This window comes from Calidris pugnax, unplaced genomic scaffold, assembly GCF_001431845.1.
Source record: "Calidris pugnax isolate Ruff unplaced genomic scaffold, ASM143184v1 scaffold252, whole genome shotgun sequence".
Classification (NCBI taxonomy): domain Eukaryota; kingdom Metazoa; phylum Chordata; class Aves; order Charadriiformes; family Scolopacidae; genus Calidris; species Calidris pugnax.
This window is the reverse complement of record NW_015091118.1, coordinates 3,865,856-3,885,174: the sequence shown is the minus strand read 5'-3', so window position 1 is coordinate 3,885,174 and position 19,319 is coordinate 3,865,856. Positions and strand designations below refer to the sequence as shown.

General features: G+C 44.9%; 1 protein-coding gene across 1 annotated transcript in view; it reads right to left on the bottom strand.

Annotated features, from left to right (window-relative positions):
* The window catches only part of FAT3 (FAT atypical cadherin 3), a 430,327-nt gene extending 411,065 nt beyond the window's left edge, over nt 1-19,262 (bottom strand). Inside the window, exon 1 of the mRNA XM_014958334.1 lies at nt 19,208-19,262. The gene's annotated coding sequence lies outside the window, so the exon portion shown is untranslated. The remainder of the gene's footprint in view (nt 1-19,207) is intronic.
* Nucleotides 19,263-19,319: the final 57 nt, after the last annotated feature.

Below are 19,319 nucleotides of genomic sequence, written 5' to 3'. Positions count from 1 at the left end.
AAATTAAAAAAAAAAAAAAAAAAAAAAATTGTATTTTGGAAAAACTTTGCGCTTCTCGCTATACCTTTCCCCCTCCTCTCTACTTCTTAAAAGGCCTAAAACCCAATAAATGCAAATAAAGTCACGGAAACACATGAAGAAGCCTTCCAATTACAGACAGGGAGCAATTTCCAAGCATTAATAACACCTGCATCTTATTGGACATCATATTGAGACCTAGCAAACTAAAACCATTTTTGCAATGGGGTCATATTATTCAGGTCCAATTAACGGTGGATGTAAAACCGAAATGAGATAAACACCACTTTAGCTGGCAGTCTTACTGAGTCTGTGACATTACCAAAGATCAAAAGAAGCATCTCAAGCAAGCTATTCTCACAGCAGCAAAATAAATAAATACATTTTAATGAGAAGGAAAATATCCCGCACGTCAAGAATTAGCAACTTGAATGTGGAGCAAGTCTGCCTGACTGTAATGGAAAAGAGACCTTAAAAACATCAGATTAAGTAGAAGCTTGCAACAACAGCTCACCCTATCACTTCTGAAAGCTCAAAATACAGAAAGAAACGTAAACTAATATATATTCTATTTCTGCAGGATACATATTTTTTTCTGCTCACTTCCTCATAGATGGATATTACTTCTGCATAGGTGTATTATCTCTCTGTATTTCTATTCCCAGAAAGTAATAAAAAAAATTGTATTAATCTGAGGCCAGCTCAGAAGCAGGAAAAAAAGAGCCCCAAAAGTCACCTCCCTGCGAACTTAGACCAAATATATCACAATGAAGATGCTAAATCAGAAAATCCAACATTTTTGAAGGAGCATGTGACAGTTTTTCATGACTTTTATAAAAAAAGGAAAGCAGAGAGAATAATCTTCAATCTCTTAAAAAAAAGAAAAGTCTTGAAAAATTAATTCCAAAGATGACTGACCAAGATCACAACTTATGGGATGTATCTTTACTGTACAAAAAGCAAGACAGATAAAATCCAACCAAAATATATATTTGGCATTCTTTTCACTCACTGACTTGCTAAAGCTACAAAAGGCAAAACCAGGCAGAAATCACAGAAAGGAAAGAAGACTTCTACCTAACTGCAGCCTGGATTTGCATTAAAAATACCCATACTACACCAAAATAAGATCCACACCAAAGTATATAATATAATTATTCTTTATTCATTGAGCTGATGATCACTCCTCCTAAAGTGACATACGGTTCTGGAGCTGTGCTATAAAACTAATGATACCATGGACTCCAGTTTTATTGCCTTCATTTTCATGAACATGCCAAGGTACACTGCAAGTAGTATTTTCCCCTTTCAATTTTAGGCTGAGACTTAACAGTAAAGCTAAAATTTCTCTCAGACAGCTTCATCTCATACAAGAGATTTTCTTAGGCCAGTTTTTCACTTGTCTTTGCGTACTACCACCTAAAGCTGATAATTTTGCACTAACATACTTTAATGCTTACAACAGGGAAATAAAAACCTGATACAGGAGTACCCAGTCTAAAGGAGCTAATGCCACGTGAGTTTAGGGATGTTTCCAGCTGGATATACTACTCTAGGATGAACATAAAGCACCAATGAAGGGGGGGGGGGAAGGAAAAGGAAAAGGCGCGTCCTTTTTATTGTAAATTCATTATAACTAACAAAGCCACCGAGACACACAAATACCACACTCCAAAATATGATGGTTATTTTGAGAGACAATTGTGCAATGAGGTAGCTCTAAAATCCCCCATATGCAGGCAAAAGATCCTATGGCAGAGCCACACTGCTCCCGGGGCAACAGAGCCACATCCACACCTCTAATCCTTTCTTTAATTTGTACCTTGGATTCATTTATCGCAATATTTCTATGGACTTGTTCCATAACTTGAAGAATAAACTTGTCATTTTGTCCCAGTCATTTGGTGGGACTTTCATTTCTCCTGCAACCGATTCCATGATACAACTGTGTATTAAACGAAGAATGATTTCTTCTCTGAAACTACCTGCTCCAAAATATAATCCTGTAATACACCACAAAATTAGTTGACTATGTCACACCCCCTTAGTACTCCATCACTAGTTTTACATACCTCTGGAAGACTCTAGAAATTGTTTGCGTAACATCCTTAGCCTGAAAAATAACAGGATGACTCAGTTAATTTATTTACATTTTCTGTAATTTGGCATTTGAGCCCACAGAGACATTACTTTGTTGTCATCTCCACTCAAATTCTGCCTTGTTAGCGTCTAGAGAAATCAATGCCATGAAGCACTTCATTTTTATAACTTCATCTTCTTTCAACCTAGGGCTTCATTAATGTGAAAACTAAACAGGTACACAGCTCGCTGTCTCTCTACGCGTTAAGTAAATTTATACAGATATAAAAACAGAAAAATGAGATGAGGATGCTTGCTAATTCCGTGCATGCACACACATATTTTTTATTAAATCCTCCTATTCAAGTTTATGAAAGCTCTTTAAACTGGAGAACAACAGGTTTCTATGTGCAACAACCACCTCTTTCTTGTTATTTCTTTTCCATCCTGTTCCCTAAAGAATGGGAAAAAATATCAAAGAGTTGAAAAATGGGAGAAGTGAACTCTAAAGTTTTAAAATGTTTCTACACAATTCCATTTGGGTGAAAATCCTTTTCTGTCAAAACCAAAGCAACCAAACAAAAATAAGCAAAAATTTAGACATTCCAAAGCATTTTCAGAACAGTGCAAAACTCAGGATTTCTCTTCATGTTTTCCACCGAAACATCAGACTGGGCTCCTTCTGCAGCTTTGTAACCACCAGTCAGCCCCAGAGCACTCCTGGCTGACCAGCACCAATGCACATCCCACCCATCGCTGTCACTTCACCAGCATCCTCTCTCTGCACAACAACAGTTCAGTTGGTCCAGTTGTTTCACATTTCCTAGATTGAAATATCACTTTGGCCTCTTCAGGAGCATGATTGGGGGTGTCCCTTGGGAGATGGTCCTCGAGGGCAAGGGTGCCCAGGAAAGCTGGTCATTCTTCAAGGAGGCACTCTTAAAGGCGCAAGATATAGCTATTCCCAAGTCCCTAAAATCAAGCAGGAAGGGAAGAAGACCAGCCTGGCTAAATAGAGAGCTTCGGCTGGAACTCAGGAGCAAAAAGAAGGCTTATAATCTTTGGAAAAAGGGCCTGGTAGATAAGGAGAAATACCATGAAGCGGTGAGGATATGCAGGGGGAAAATTAGAAGGGCCAAGGCTCAAGTGGAGCTCATCTTGGCCACCAATATTAACAATAACAAAAAGGGTTTTTTTCAGTATGTTAACAGCAAGAGAAAGGTTAGGGATAATGTGGGCCCACTGATGGATGAGGTGGGCACCCTAGTAGTGGAAGACACAGAGAAAGCAGAGCTGCTGAATGCTTTCTTTTCCTCAGTTTTCACTGTTAGGACTGCCCCTCATGAATCTGTGACCTTGGAGGCAAGGGGGACGGTATGGAGAGAGGAAATTTTTCCTCAAGTAGATGAGGACCAGGTTCGGGCCCACTTGGCCAAACTGGACATTCATAAGTCCATGGGCCCTGATGGGTTGCACCCACGAGTGCTGAGGGAGCTGGCAGACGTTATTGCTGGACCACTCTCGATCATCTTTGAGAAGTCGTGGAGAACAGGAGAGGTGCCTGAGGACTGGAGGAAGGCCAACATCACTCCAGTCTTCAAAAAGGGCAAGAAGGAGGACCCTGGGAACTACAGACCAGTTAGTCTCACCTCTGTCCCTGGGAAGGTGATGGAGAGACTCATACTAGATGTCATCTCCAAACAAGTTGAAGAGTGGGGGGTTATTGGAAGTGGGCAACACGGGTTTACCAAGGGTAAATCATGTATGACCAATCTGATAGCCTTCTATGATGCCATAACCGGTTGGTTGGATGAGGGGAGGGCAGCAGATGTCATCTACCTTGACTTCAGCAAGGCTTTTGACACTGTCTCCCATAACATCCTCATTGGGAAACTGAGGCAGTATGGGCTGGATGAGGGGACAGTGAGGTGGATTGAGAACTGGCTGTGTGACAGGACCCAAAGGGTAATTATTAATGGAGCAGGTTCAAGTTGGAAGCCTGTAACCAGTGGAGTCCCCCAGGGGTCAATACTTGGACCCGTGCTGTTTAATATATTCATCAGTGACCTGGACGAGGGGACAGAGTGTATCCTCAGCAAGTTTGCTGATGATACCAAACTGGGAGGAGTGGCTGACACCCCGGAGGGCTGTGCTGCCATCCAGCGAGACTTGGACAGGCTGGAGGGCTGGGCAAAGAAGAACCTCATGAGGTTCAACAGGGAAAAGTGTAGGGTCCTGCACCTGGGGAAGAAGAATGTCAGGCACCAATACAGGTTAGGGGTGGACCCGCTAGAGGCAACTACTGAAGAGAAAGATCTAGGGGTCCTGGTGGACAGTAAAATGGCAATGAGTAAACAGTGTGCTCTTGCGGCCAGGAAGGCCAATGGTATCTTGGGTTGTATAGGGAAGAGTGTAGCCAGCAGGTCAAGGGAAGTCATTCTCCCCCTCTACTCTGCACTGGTGAGGCCACAACTGGAGTACTGTGTCCAGTTCTGGGCTCCCCAGTTCAAGAGGGACAGGGAACTACTAGAAAGAGTCCAGCGTAGGGCTACAAAGATGATTCAAGGATTGGAGCATCTCCCTTATGAGGAGAGACTGAGAGAGCTGGGACTCTTTAGTCTGGAGAAGAGAAGGCTGAGGGGAGACCTTATCAACGCCTACAAGTATCTCAAGGGAGGGTTGAAGGAGGAGGGAGCCAGACTCTTTTCAGTGGTTCCCACCGAGAGGACGAGGGGCAACGGGCACAAGTTGGAACATAAGAGGTTCCACTCAAATATGAGGAGAAACTTCTTCACGGTGAGGGTGACGGAACCCTGGAACAGGCTGCCCAGGGAGGTTGTGGAGTCCCCTTCTTTGGAGATTTTCAAAACCCGCCTGGATGCAGTCCTGAGTAACATGCTCTAGCTCTAGGCAATCCTGCTTCAGCAGGGGAGTTGGACTAGATGATCTCTATGGTCCCTTCCAACTCTAGAAATTCAGTGAAATTCAGTGAAATCCCTCATTTAATAGCCATTAGTCTGCATAAAGATAGATTTAAAATTTTTCTTCCTAAAAAAAAAGAAGGATGGTTAATACTAACATTCTTTTTATTCTTTTTTTATATTGACTTGTCCATATCCTGACCCATTAATTATCCTCCTCTTCCATTAGCCCTAGGATGTTTCCAAAAAAGCTAAGCCCCAGCCAGCCTTTCCTACACTACCTTATGTGATCCCCAGATACACCATGATGATCACTGCCTCCTTTCAAGCACCTAAAGCCTCCAGAGCCAGAACTTCATTCATAACCACATAACTAAATAATGAGGCTTCCCAGCGCAAAATGGAAACAGGGGAACGCTCCCATTTTGCCCTGCCAAACTCCAGTCCCTCTTTCAGTGACCTCCTCATTATGCGGAAAATAATTGGAGTCTTACCCTTATGTTCATCAGGGAAAGGGAACTGGTGTCGTCACTTGCTCATCAGGCGAAGGGCTTTCAGCAGGTCCTGAATCAGGGCACCTCAATCCCTGCGCACGCCCCGTGACCGCGGCCCCGTGCAGGGGGGTCCTGAGGTCCCTCCACCACCCAGGCAGCAGCAGTTGGCTTTGCGTGGGACACACACGGAGACGGTGCCTCGCACCAAGGTCAGCAAGCACATGTGCAAGAGAATAATCTTGGCCCCCTCAATTAATCTGCTTTAGCCCCTCCATCCATAAAACCCAAAGACAACAGGTTTGGCCATCTCTGCGTGGGAAGGCAGGGCTGACACCAGCTTTATCTTAATTTCAAAAATCAGAATATAAGATGTTTTCTACAATTTTGACTCTGTATCCAGTACTCTTTGCTTTACCCCGGATTAAATCACCGCCTCTGCTTCAGCACCTTTCTTCCAACCTCGCTGTGTGGGAACCGCAAGCCTGTATAGGGTCTGTCTCAGCTCACTGACCTACTTACTGCCACAAAGACAGGCATTAACAGAATTTTCTTTCTTTTTTAATTTCTGCTATGTTTTCCTTTCTAATTGGTGCTTCCCAACGACAGACTCTGTAAGCTGTGTGCTTACCTTTGTCAAGAACTTTTGTCCAAAAACTACTTTCAAAAATCACAACTCCCACATGCTCTCAATAGCGGCCATCTTCGGCAAAGCACATTAGCAGCTGCTAACCATTCTGGGTCTTCAAATTAAAAGAAACCTAGTAGTGGTACTGTCTCTCTTTTTTTCTTTACCTAGAAAGACCTTTCTTCACTCCTTTTTCACCAGTATAATTTCCTAACAGACTCTAGCGTGGTGGCACTACTGGAGGTCGCTAAACCCACCCAAGATGATAAGTGGGGAATTTTTCTCATTTGACTTCAGCCAGCTAAAAGTTATGTATCTAATATAAGTAAGTCGGCTCCACTGCCACTGTAATCAATATGAGCAGCACAAATCACTCATGCGAAGTACCTTGCTAGGAAGGACGGAAGGAATTCCATCTGGAGGTGCTTCTCATTAACCACAGAGGGAGCCTCTGCTGCTAGGCTGGGGTGACCCTTCATAGATGGAATTAATTTATCTCCAGATCTGCTGATGATAAGGAGCCCAGGAGACCTGACTTCTTCATGGAGGGGGGCCAGTACAGAGCCTGAACTAAGACAAAACGCACCTCTATGAAGGCTCATGGGTAACTTCTGACTACCTTAAAACCTGGATCTCTTTTCTCTAGAGAAATACTACTTAATTACTTCTATGCTGGAAGGGAAATCTTGAGTTAAACCAACACGCACAGAATCCTAACAGACATGAACCTTACTTCACTACCACGACTGAGCAGGGACAAGCTTATGCAACGCACAGCCCAGGATGTAGCCAGTGCTCATACTGCTGGAGACACTCAGGAGCAGCAAGGCAACAAATTAGGATTCCTTCTATTTTTGGTATCTTCCCTTCTGTACTCCACTCCTGCTACACACCTGCAAAGCTTTGGTTTTCAGAGAAAATGCAGGTGATTCTTGGTTCCAGTCGAGCTGGATTAACACAAGAAAATGGTGGTAGCAGAAAAATGTGGATCCAAAACACCTTACAGACTTCTCCGTGCTTCTCTGATCCTAGACAAAACCAGTGAGCATATTAAATATTAGTTTAAATTGAGAGAAGTGGTGCATTGGCCAGCCAGTGGAAAAAGGGAGAAGAGAGTTATACCCAACACTAAAGGAGCTCAGGGTCCTGCAGTACCACCAAACCTATCTCAGGACTGCTCTCCTCCTGGGTCCACCAACTATGAATATTAAGTAAAAAGGAAGCCACACAACTACCTTGTAGTGTCTTCTTCCTCTTGGGCACAACTGCTGAGCATGATCTGCAGCTCAACAAAAATTCAAGGACAACTGAGTCCTGTAAATTACTCAACCACTAACCCTTGTGTGGCTATGGAGCAAGTCAATTCATCTGCCTCGATACCTTCATTTCTGAAATGGGAGTGAGTGAGGATCCTGTCCCTCCTCATGAAGCCTTTTGATATTTGCCAGCAAAACAAACTATGTATTTGTGGGCTGAAGCTGTGTCTCCAGTAGGCTCCCGAAGGGGCTGGCTGTGAAGCTCTCTCTCAGCAAGACCAGATAGCAACAGTTCAGGGCTGTTCAGCAGCATTTTGACTCATTATCAGTCATTCCTATCAAACTGCTCCATAAGCTCCCTCCTCCTAAAGGTTCATCTTCTGAAACACCCACACACTAAATACCAAGATACACTAAATGTTTTCTGGGAACTCATTAGAGAAAGCTATCGTTAGAACAAATCACAATCCTGTGTCTCTCCAGTACCACTGCAGGTGGAGAACAAGTCTATTTAAATGAAGTGCGAGGGCTTGTTACTAATCCCTTCCTAGGAGACACAGCTTTGGGACTTACTGCTGAGGGTGAGACAAGCCCACCAGGCCAACACCCATATTTTAAACTTCACCCTCAGAGATACTGCAGAGTTGTACAATACCAGACCTGCAGGTGATACGCAGAAACATCTGTCTCCAAATGAATTTGGGAAATATTCCCAAACTTGTTAAGAGTTCCAGGATTTCCACTTTTCCCTTCAGTTTCTTGTTTCAGTGGTCCACGCTGGGAAGAACCCTGGCACAAAGACAAGGATGGTAAAACGGTTTCCTTGGGGGAACTGCTGATCTGCAGACTTAATTCCATAACTATCTACTAAGTGGGTATCTCTGGCTGGATTTGAAAGTCTGGATATTAAGAAGATGCCAAACCTTTATGTATGTTCAGAATACAGCCAGCAATGAAGTCCGCTCCACTCAGGGTCCAAACTGTTAAGGAGGAAAGAGTTACTGGTTTTGGAAATGGGATAAAACCCACACTTCTCATTCCTGGTTTGACACTGGGTTTTCCCAGTGACCCAGTGTCAAAGCCAACTCATGAATGGCCACGGAACGGATGCTGAGAGCTGAAACAGAATCAGTACAGGAAAGCAAGCTAGAAAAAGGCTTTTATTTAAAATTAACAGGTTGACTGACAGTTTTAAAACCTACAGTCTGGTGTGTTTTTAGCTTAATTCTGTGGTTTTGTTTGGCTCATGACAAAAATAACATTACTTCAAATGAAAGGCTCTGACTGGCAATGGGTAAGAAGAGATGAGTACAGTTTATGGCATTTCTGCATCTAGATCTCAACAACCTCCTGATTGCTCTCAGCTGCACCTGGGGTTGACGTGCTGGAATAAGCAGTTGAAGTACCTCCATTCGCAAGGCATGGCACGCAACTCGGCATGATGGTTGGTTTTAAAACCCTGCTCTGTAAATAGCAGCAGCTCAGCAATGCTTTGCAAAGGGCTCTGCTCCCATCTCCACCCTGGACATGAGCTTCAGCCTTATAGAATCACAGAATCATAGAATTTTCTAGGTTAGAAGGGACCTTTAAGATCATCTAGTCCAACCATCAACCTAAGTCTGATAAAAAAAACATCACTAAACCATGTCACTAAGCACTATGTCAACTTGTCTTTTAAATACCTCCAGAGATGGTACCTCAACCACTTCCCTGGGCAGCCCATTCCAATGCTTAATTGGAATGCTCATTGCGTTACCCAAAAAATTATGCTCATTGCACTACCCAAAGAGAAGGAAGGAAGGAAAGAGCTAACCAACCAGATACGTCTTCCTCAGTAAACATCCAAAATAAATCCAACTTTGTCCTTTTCACAGGATCTCAGCCCTATGACTTCATAACAGGTACCTGAAAGGGAGATGCTCTCATTTTTTATCTTTGAACCTTGCACTGATTTTATCAAGGCATATTTGATTAAATGACATGCCACAGGCAGCTCTGGCTTTAGAAGACTGTTTTGATAGACCTACAGCTGAATATTACTGCAGATAAAGCTACCCTAAAATCCAGCCCTGAGCTGTCACTCCCATTACACTCAGAACTGTATAACCAAACGAGGCCTTAAATTACATCGAGGCTTAGATTTTTAAATATTTGTTATAGTTACCCCTGGAAACTTTGCTGTGAAACTTGATCAACATGTTGATATATGCAGAGATTAAGTCATCCAGCCTCTACTGGCAGAGAAACGAACACTCACGAGAAGTCACTATTCTTTTTGTCTAAAATCCAAAGAATCAGATTCTAATCTCAGCTTCACCGCAGTGGATTGAAAACGACTCCATGAATGCCAAGCACTACTTAACCAAGAGGACACTAGGACTTCTACTAACCTTCAGCAACAAATACAGTTATGCCATCAGTACAATAAAGACAGCCCACGCATAAAGTGCACCTTGAAGGTGGCCAGTCCTATTATGAACAACTTTGAAACACGTAAGAGCAACATTACTTAAACTCTGTAAGGGCATACCACCATAACAGCCACAATCCTCATCGTACACACGTGCTGCACAAGAACTCCCACTTCACACAAGATAATGACCTACATAATTTCTGCTTAATGATTCCTATTAAAGCCAGTGTGTATCTCCATATAACCCCTGAAGGGCACCTGCAAGAATGGCCAAAAGCACAGCATGCTCCGTGGCCATGAGAAGCTCCTTGCCCAGCCTGCCTTCTGCACATGGCTTCTGGGCAAGTCCCCTGCTGCCTTAAGAACATCAGCGTCCACCACGGGTACTGGGGTTCACAAGCTCCTTACTCAGTGGAGGGGTGACCTCTGGCTGCTAAGAGAGCAGTTTTGGTCCTGTTGGCAGTATCTGAGCAACCCTCAAGAGGCAAGATTGACATACCCAACAGGACTACCCAAATGAGTAATGATGATAGAATCATAAAATCCTCAAGGTCTGAAGGGACCTTTAAGACCAACCATTACCCTAGCACTGCCAAAACCATCACTAAACCATGTCCCTAAGCACCATGTCTATCTGTCTTTTAAATACCTCCAGGGATGGTGATTCAACTGCTTCCCTACCAAGGCTCCAGCAATGCATCCATTGGGGGACAAATTACTTTTGATGTAAAAGGCTTATGTAAATTATATGTACACGAGGAGATCATTGCAGGATGCTTCAGATTCCTCCCCTCTTGCCAATGACCCTCTTGATGCAGATGAGAGCCAGGCCAGGACGCTGGGCAGACCAGCCCCTACAGCAGACTGCGAGCAGACTGTGAAAGATCTGTTACATCTGCAAGAGTGATGGAATGCTAAATTCATTTTACAAACACTTTGGCTAAAATGTACTTGTGCGGCAGCGAGATTACGAAGCCAAAAGGAAATCTCTCAGAAGAGTTAGTAAGAGAAGTGATGTGAATTTCTGCAATAAACACACTCGTGTAGCTTTTTTCTGCCTATCACAATAATGGCTTATTCAAAGCTTCTGGGAATAGATAGTAAAATTCCTTTTTTTTATTATTATTATTATTATTATCATCTTAATTTTTACAGATAAAACAACAAACCAGTAACATAAGGTATGAAACATGCCCAAAGTTACCAACATTTTTATAAGAGTCCAAAATTTGAATCTGGTTCAGTCTCAGCCAGACCCTCCGTACACCACTGCCTCCCAGAATCCATGTGCAGACACACTTTCGGCTTGCACGTACAGTAGCTAATGAAAAACTAAGTCTGAAAGCACATTTTAGGCTTGTCAGTCTAAGAACACCAAAGAAAGACGTTAACTATATTACTTCAGCCATGCTGAAAACCTCAGGTATTTAAGACAACTTAAAGAAAAACAAACCAAACCAGTTAAAGTGAAGGTTAATATAGCTCCCTATCCACCTTTCTCCCTCTCCCCATTCCCCAGCCAGGTGTTTAGCACAGTCCAGGACCCCAAAACATCCATGTTCCTTTGCTCAGTCACCACCATCAGAAAACAGCACCCACCCTCCTACTGTTTCTTTTCCCATCCTTTGCTCCTCAACGTTCATTAACCCACGGCCAGATATGGGAGTACCCTCTACTCACTCCTTACTCATACTGAAATTGTCTTTCTGCTCCCTTCTGCTTTCTCCTTAGTCTTTGCACACTCACACCCTCTACCTGAAAAAGTCAGCTGTGGATCAACTGGTATTTATTAATGTTCAAGAATCATTTTAGCTGTCGCTAAACAACTCCAAATAGAAGGTAACAGCTCTGGGAAGGATGGTCCAGGATTCAGCTTCTGGAAACAGCTGAGGAAGCAGAGAGAAAGCAAAAAAAGGAAACAAAACACATCTTGCTGGTTTAACATGGTATGTGGGTCTTTTCCCCTATACCCCACTAATCCTTAGGGGATCCCTGCAGGCTTCATTCCCAGCCTCCGGGCTCGCTCTCTCTCCAGTATCTGCTGGTTTGCTCCAAAGCAGAGCCCAGGCTTGCACTGTGCAAGCTCAGAGGACCAGGACCCCAGCATGAATCCAGCTAAACCTCACTGTGTAAATTTGCCCGAAGACAAACCACTGCTGAACAGCCACATCACGTCCTGGTGAGAGCCAGCTCTCAAAGCCCCCTCAGCAGCGTACGTGCCTCCCCATTTATTCCTGACCTCACCATACGGCTGCAAAAGCACACAGAATATTTGCTTATACTCCTAATGATCTGTATCACAATGCTTTTTTACTCAAGTAATAAACCACACCAAAGGAGCCTTGTGGGCATCTTTAAATATTCCCTGCACAAACCACGCTGGGTAAAGAACCTCCCAAGCAGATGCTGCCATGCGGAGCGGAGAGGAACGGGCCAGCAGCCCGCTGCAGGGCAGCAAGACAGGCCAGCAAAGCCCCCTCCAACACAGAGGAGGTGATCCAAAGCTCACACATCATTTGGAGAGAGATGTGTCCACACGCGGAAGGTCAACGGCAAGACACGAAAGCCAGCTTGCTCCATGAAAACTCCCCAAGAACTCCAGCATCATCCCAACCTTCCAGCTCTGGGCAAGCGGCAGAGGTGCTCGGATGCTTTACCAGCATGTTGCCTCTGTGCCATCCCTCATGTCACCCTCTGGCTATTAAGGATCAGATAAAACTAAAGCCTTTTGGCTACTGGAAAGTAGCAGCTGCCTTTTCACTCTGTTTGCATCTTGGCCCTGAATGAAAACCTCCAGCTTAATATAACAATAGTAATAATTATTATTCCTGTTGTTCCCCACAATCCTCTAGCTTCTTTGCCAGAGGAACATTTCCTTCTGCATAGTACAGGCTTTTTCTAGGTCTGGACTACTACAATAATATTGACACCCACTATCAAGGGCAAAGCAGGAACAAAAAATGACATTTGTTGCAAAGTGCAAGAACAAAGAAAAAGGCTGGGCTTTTGCAAAGGAAACCAGCAATTCGGCTCCCTCGAAGATCCCTACGGCAAATAGTGGTGTCTGAATTCAGACTAAAAAATATCACAGCAAGCCTCTAAAAAATCTGCCTGTGTAAAGCCTCAGCTCTGGGTTTAATGACTGCCAGTGCATCCATCGTATGCATTGCACTGCAGTGAAAATCCATAAAGCTAGGTCACCCCGATGAAACACAAACTGGCGACTCCACCTTGCACGCAATCCCACCACAAAGATACAGCCATGCAGGCAGCGACTTAACTCACCTGACCACAGCATGAGCTCCTGTTATTTAATTGACACTTAGAGGATACAAAGGGAAGAATTTCAAACACCAGCTTTCCAAAAAAAAAACCAACAAAAAATCAAAACCACGCCAGACATGTAAATGTCAAAATTATTAACTAATTATTTAAATATGAAGAGTCAACAAATTATTTCACCCTGTGGCAGAACACAGAGACATCCTCTTAAGACTCTGGGTGCCGTGATTTGTTTAAGCAATAGGGGACATAATCATGTTTAATATTAAAAAGATACCAGTGCAACACATCTGATAGCAAAACTGACATTTATACTGTCATTATGTGCACTTGTCACTAAATTTAATCTGCATTATCATGAGAAGTGCTCAGATGGTTTGAAGGCAAAACTGTAATGTATGTTCAATGTTATTTAGGAATATTAATAAGCTCCTTTATTTTGAGATTTAAAACATTAATAGTTGTTCTGAAGAGGGCTCACTTTTAACCTTTAACAACATTCAAGTGCCTGTAATTTTTTATCAGATTGTTTGGATTTTGATTTAGCTCAAGTCCTGAAGCTACAATTAAACTTGCAGCTACCTTCTCTCACTAGGCTTCCTCCAACAGCTGGAATAGTCTTTGAAGTCTGCAAAGACACAGAAGAAATGTTATTTACAGCCGGTTTGCACAGCGCAAGCAGAGACAAGTAGCGTTGTGCATTTCCAGGGCTGGTGACAGACCATTTCTCACCAGCACTACAGGAAGTCATCAAAACTATTTTCCCCTCCCCAGATGCTCTACAGGACCAAGCTAAGAAGCTGGAAATGCTGCAGGGCAGGATTTTAAGAAATGCCCTGAACGGCCTCAAACCAACTCTCATTACAGTCAGCGTTGAACCCCACCATCAGCTCCAATGAAGACAGAAGGGGACTAACTGAGTTTGTTGATGGCCACCTGCCTGGAAAGCCCAACACATCTCAGAATGGGATGCTAAACCCATTTAAAAATAAAAAAATACCTTAATCACAGATGCTTTCTAAAGCAGAAAGAAATCCATTCAGACAGTAGGGAAGGGAAGAGGATTTCAGCCCAGGGGAGTTGGATGTGTTGCCACATCTCTCCAGCCAGCCCTGGAGCCATGGACTCTGCAGGAGCAGAGGGGCAGCACCACCGAACCAGCAGCAGAAGTGCTGGCACATGTTTGACCATCAAGGCAAGCCTTGCTGATGTCAAAGGAAGTCACACTGATAGACTGAAAGCCAGACAATTAGTAGGGGCATCATCCAGGAGGAAGAAATAAAATATTGTTTTCTCTCAGGCGAAGCCACTGGTGTTTTTCGTTTGTGTTGACTTGCTGTAACTGCCTGCAGGGTCCGTGCTTTGATTACTGTGGGTGATGGCCAGTAGAGGCACAGACACGTTTAGGTGTAATTATTATAGCAGCCAGGCTTACACACCAAGATTGGCAGCAAAATCAACAACAGCTCAATAAGACAACAGAGAATTTTCCAACACAAACCCTACACCACTCGCGTCAAGGTCTGCTCTTGATTCTTTCAAGAAAAAACACAAGAGTGAAATCAGGAGGTTTTAAGATGAGTGGTAGCCTTGTTACCAATCCCATGGAACACCAATCTCACCCAAAATTACTCTGTATTTTGCAGTTTTCATATGAAGTTAAGCAAAAAACGAGCTAAGAATAGGATGTCTCTCAAACCACCACAAGATGTATATTCTAGTCCAGGACCCAGCAAGTCCTGCCTTCCAGCTCAGCCCTCAAGTCCAAACACTAAAGAAAATATGGTCCTTAAGGTTTAGACAACACACAGAGCAAAAGATATTAATGGCTATAATCAACTCTTTGAATTGCACTTATAAAAAAAACCCGAACAACCCACAAGCTGGAAGCTCGCGCAGATCCCAGGGCAGAGGTTTGAACGGGAGCCCAGCGGGGTTTGCTCAGATCCCTCTTCACAGCACTGCCATCTTTTGCATCCCGACAGTACTAACAGTGCCCAAAACTTACTTGCCATTGACATACTCATCCAGATTTTAACATCACTAGTATGACTTCAGGGTCTGATTCGATGCCTGTTACAATATCTACATTTTTTTTACAATGGGACAAAATGAGGCCTATGCAATTATCTAAATTAAATGAGAATTAGGACTGTTTTGGTTTAGATGCATAAATTCTCATAGAAAACAAGCTGAGACACTAATAAGGTATAATTTATAACAGTTTAAGATATCCTCCTTATTTAAGTCTCTTAAACTAAGGACATAAGGATGCACATGGAAAACAAGCTACTCGGTTCCACATTAGTTTATATTTTCATTCCTTTCGTCATCATACATGAGCAAAATACCTAAAAGTCTGGGGTGAATGCACGGTAAAAGAACATACTGTAAAAGAGAGCTGTCTGCACTGGAATTACAGATACCAAAGTGTTCCCACTCTAAAAAAAAAAATATGCAAAAAACATCAGACAGATCCAAATACCTCAACCCCAGTCAACATTTTCATTGTATATTAACAAATCTCCTTGTATGCCACTGAATATAGTAAACTGAAGCAACACAATCTGGTTGAAACACCAGTTTTATTACATGGCCATGACCTGGACCAGCTTTCCACCAGCACTGATTAAATGCAGATTCTAATATTCTTCACCACGCACCTTCCACTGGTAAAAAAATATCAAACACTTCCCATTTGTCGCTGTCACTTAACATAAAAATTCATCCGGACGCTGGATATACGAAGTGTCTCTGAGAACAGCTCACTAGATCACATACACAGAGGAAACTCACGCAGTGGGCACGGGCTAAGTAGGGTTGAATTAACGAAATGTGCTGTTGCTTCACATATTGACTGTCTGTCACCAAACTGATAATTTGCAAATGCAGAAGCAGGGAACGGGGGGATGCAGCGGGTGCAGCCACCGACGGCTCCCTCCACTGCAGGCTGAAGAAGCTCATCTTGCTCAGAGCAGAACGCCCCATCCACGTTCCTAGGAGTGAATCTGGACACGAGCAAGGAGACAGTCAGCATGTGCCCACATCTGGGGTCCTAAGAGACCTACATCTCTGCACTAACAGACACAGCCCGGGTGGCAGCAGGAAAAGCAAAAGCTTCCCTAGAGCATACATTGGGATTACCAACAAGAAGGGAGGACTACTTCTGGATTGAAGCTCTGGCCTGTTGTCATCTATGGCAAAGCTGAAGCCAGCATAGCCAGGATTTCACCTCTGTCACAGCGATTTTGACTCCCTGCCCATTCTGCCTTGGGACTTCCAGCCAGCACAATAAGGATCTTAACAGTGCCAGCAGCTTTTGTGTTATGAACTGCAGGCAGAAGTCGTGAAACCCTTCACATAAGCAACCAAATGCTCACCAGACAGTTAAGAACTTTAAGGCACTGCCGAACTGTAAGGGATTCAAACCTGCATCCAGAAGAGTGATGTTTCACACTGGCACCCTGTGCTAAAACAAACCTCATCCTAACCAACTTTCTGTCCTTCAGAAAAAAACCTGTCTGTAAATACAAGTGGCATGAGTGCAGTTGGCATGTGTCGGAAGACATTTGAGAATTCAGCACAGAAATACATCTGTAGTGGAAGAGCAGCTACAAACTGCTCCTAACAAGCAACGGCTAAACACCCTAACTCCCTCCTAATTGCTCACTTCATTGTATTTGACAGAATCCATCAACCAGAGCACATCAGGTCACAACGGCGCAACTTGACGGTAGGAACCGCGACAACATAACCTGGTAGAACAGAAGGTCCTTGTGTCAGAAATGGAGCAAGCCAGCACTTAGGAGAACTGGGCAGGTTATACCCCATCACTGCCCCGCACACATGGGATAACGACACAGTAAGGTTACACACAGCTCAGGAAGCATCTCGCGTACCTTCGGCTCACAGCCATTAAGATGCCAACAGATGCTACATTAAAAATCAAGCTAAAAATAAAAAAACAAGGAGGAAAAGTAAAGAAAAAGACAGTATGATTTTCTGCATCAAGGCAACTACAGCCAACCTGCTGATTTTCTACAACACTAGCACCACCAAAGGATCAGGCAGAGGGATATCCATAGTTTCCAGCCCTGCAGTACATTGGCTCCTACCTGGCTCTCTCAACAAGACTCCAGTGTTTTTTGGACACAAAGATCACGGCTGTAAGCTCCTTCTCAGCAGCAAGAGAAAGCACTCTCCAAAGCACTTTCCAAAGGCAAGCTGGCTCCAGACGGATCGTTCCTTTTCTCCTCGCATCCACCACCAAGTCCTCTCCAAGCAATAAAAGTAACTTTTTGTTCAGCTGAAGGATAAGCCCCTCTGTATGTCAGCAGGAAGAAAAAAGGACAGCCAAGAACTAGGCAGCCTATTTTGCCTTGTTCTGCTTTCCCAGCTAATGCTTATACCCTCCCCACCACCGCTCCAGCTCAGGAAGAAGCCCTCGGTGAAAGCACACAGTCCGACTAGGAAATGGTGCAGCACTTCTTCTCTGCATCTCTCATAGCTCACCCTCTCTTGATTTTTAACTCATTTGCTGAGAACTCAAACCAGATTTCATAAAGCCAAGCATTTGCTCAATGACAGCTAAGTTAAAATGCCTGTGGAGAAGACGTTTTTTTTCCCTTTCTTTCTGCTGGACAGAGATTGGTTAAGGATGGGCGAAGCCCCGATCAAATGATGCACCTCTCACAGCCTGTCTGACAGAGCTGCGAAGGGAAAGCAAATGAGTAAGAAGGAACACATTCATTTCATCCAGTCTCTTCCTTTTAACCAACCTTGATGCTTTAGTGCCTCTGCCGGGGTGCCAGTGCTGACTTCCCTTTATGTCCCATTTACTTGCATTTATTTTAATTGGATCTGGGACTAAGGACACTCGGCAACCCTTAATCCTCCCAACAACAAAGCAAGTGCATGAAGCCACCACGAACAATAACCAAAAAAGAAAAAAAAAAGAAAAAAAAAAGGAAAAAGACACCCACTGATGCGTTTCTCGGGGCAGCGCAGCTCTCTTTTCCTCCTGCAAATAATCCAGCGGGGTTCAGAAAGTGGGCAGGAGAGGCTGGATTACTCTTTTTAAGAGCAGAAGTTAGAGCTGGGAGAGGCACGTTTTAACCCATCCCCAGCCGGAGCAGGTTCCCTCCAAGCGCCTCCCCAAGCACGCACGCTCCCAGGCACGCACCAGCCCTTGCACACACACACACACACACACACTCAGAGTGACACGGACACACGCTTACACGGACACACACACAGAAGCTCCGAGTTTCGACCGTCCCGGAGACGCTGCGGGCAGTCCCGGGCAGCACGGCGGGGATGGGGATGGGGATGCGGATGGGGACCCCCTCGCTTCTGCCCCGCAAAGCCCTGCAGGGGTTCTGGGGGGACCACGGCGGCTCCCCCCGCGCCTCCCCCCAGCTCCAACCAGCGCCTGGGTGCCTGCAAACAGGGAGGGCAAGGCGAGCCCTCCCTTCTAAAAACATGTGGAAAAAAAAAAGATAGATAGATAGATAGATAGATAGATAGATAGATAAAAATACGAACAGGCAGGTCCTCCGGTAACATCCCTCTCTCCCCAGCAGCTGCAGCCAGTCCCCAGGCTCAGCCAAGAGCAACTGCAGCTGAAGAGCAGCGACAGACACGCACACCCCCTCTCTCCCTCGCCCGCTCCCTGCGACAAAAAATAAGTAAATAAATAAATAAATAAAGATTTAAAAAAATGTAAAAGCAGGGAGGGAAAAAAAAATTAAAAAAGAAAACACAGCTCTTGCCTGCGAGCTAAACCCCGGTGCGAGGCGGGGAGCGAGCCCGGAGCCGCTGCACCTTGCGGGGCAAAGCCGGGGAGCGAGTCGCCGCCGGGCGGGAAGGGGCGCGGAGGGATGCGCGGGGGGATGCGGGGACAGCGCTGGGCTCCGCATCCCCCGGCGGAGCGGGACGGGACGGGACGGAGGGATCCGCGGCGGAGCCCCCGCGGCAGAAGTTTCCCCGAGTCGCTTTCCCCCCACTCTCCACTCCTTCCCCCCGGCGCCCCATCGGTCGCCGCCCGAGTTTGCCCGGCGGAAAGTTTCTCCGCCATCCCCTCCGCGTCCCCCTCCCCAGCCCCGAAGGAGGGTACCCACCGGCCGGCTCAGCTCCGGGGGCTTCCCCGCCGCCTCCCGCGCCGGGTCTCCATGCCGCTGGGGAGGGAGGGAGGGAGAGAGGGATGGGAGAGGGGGCGATCCCCGCCCTTGG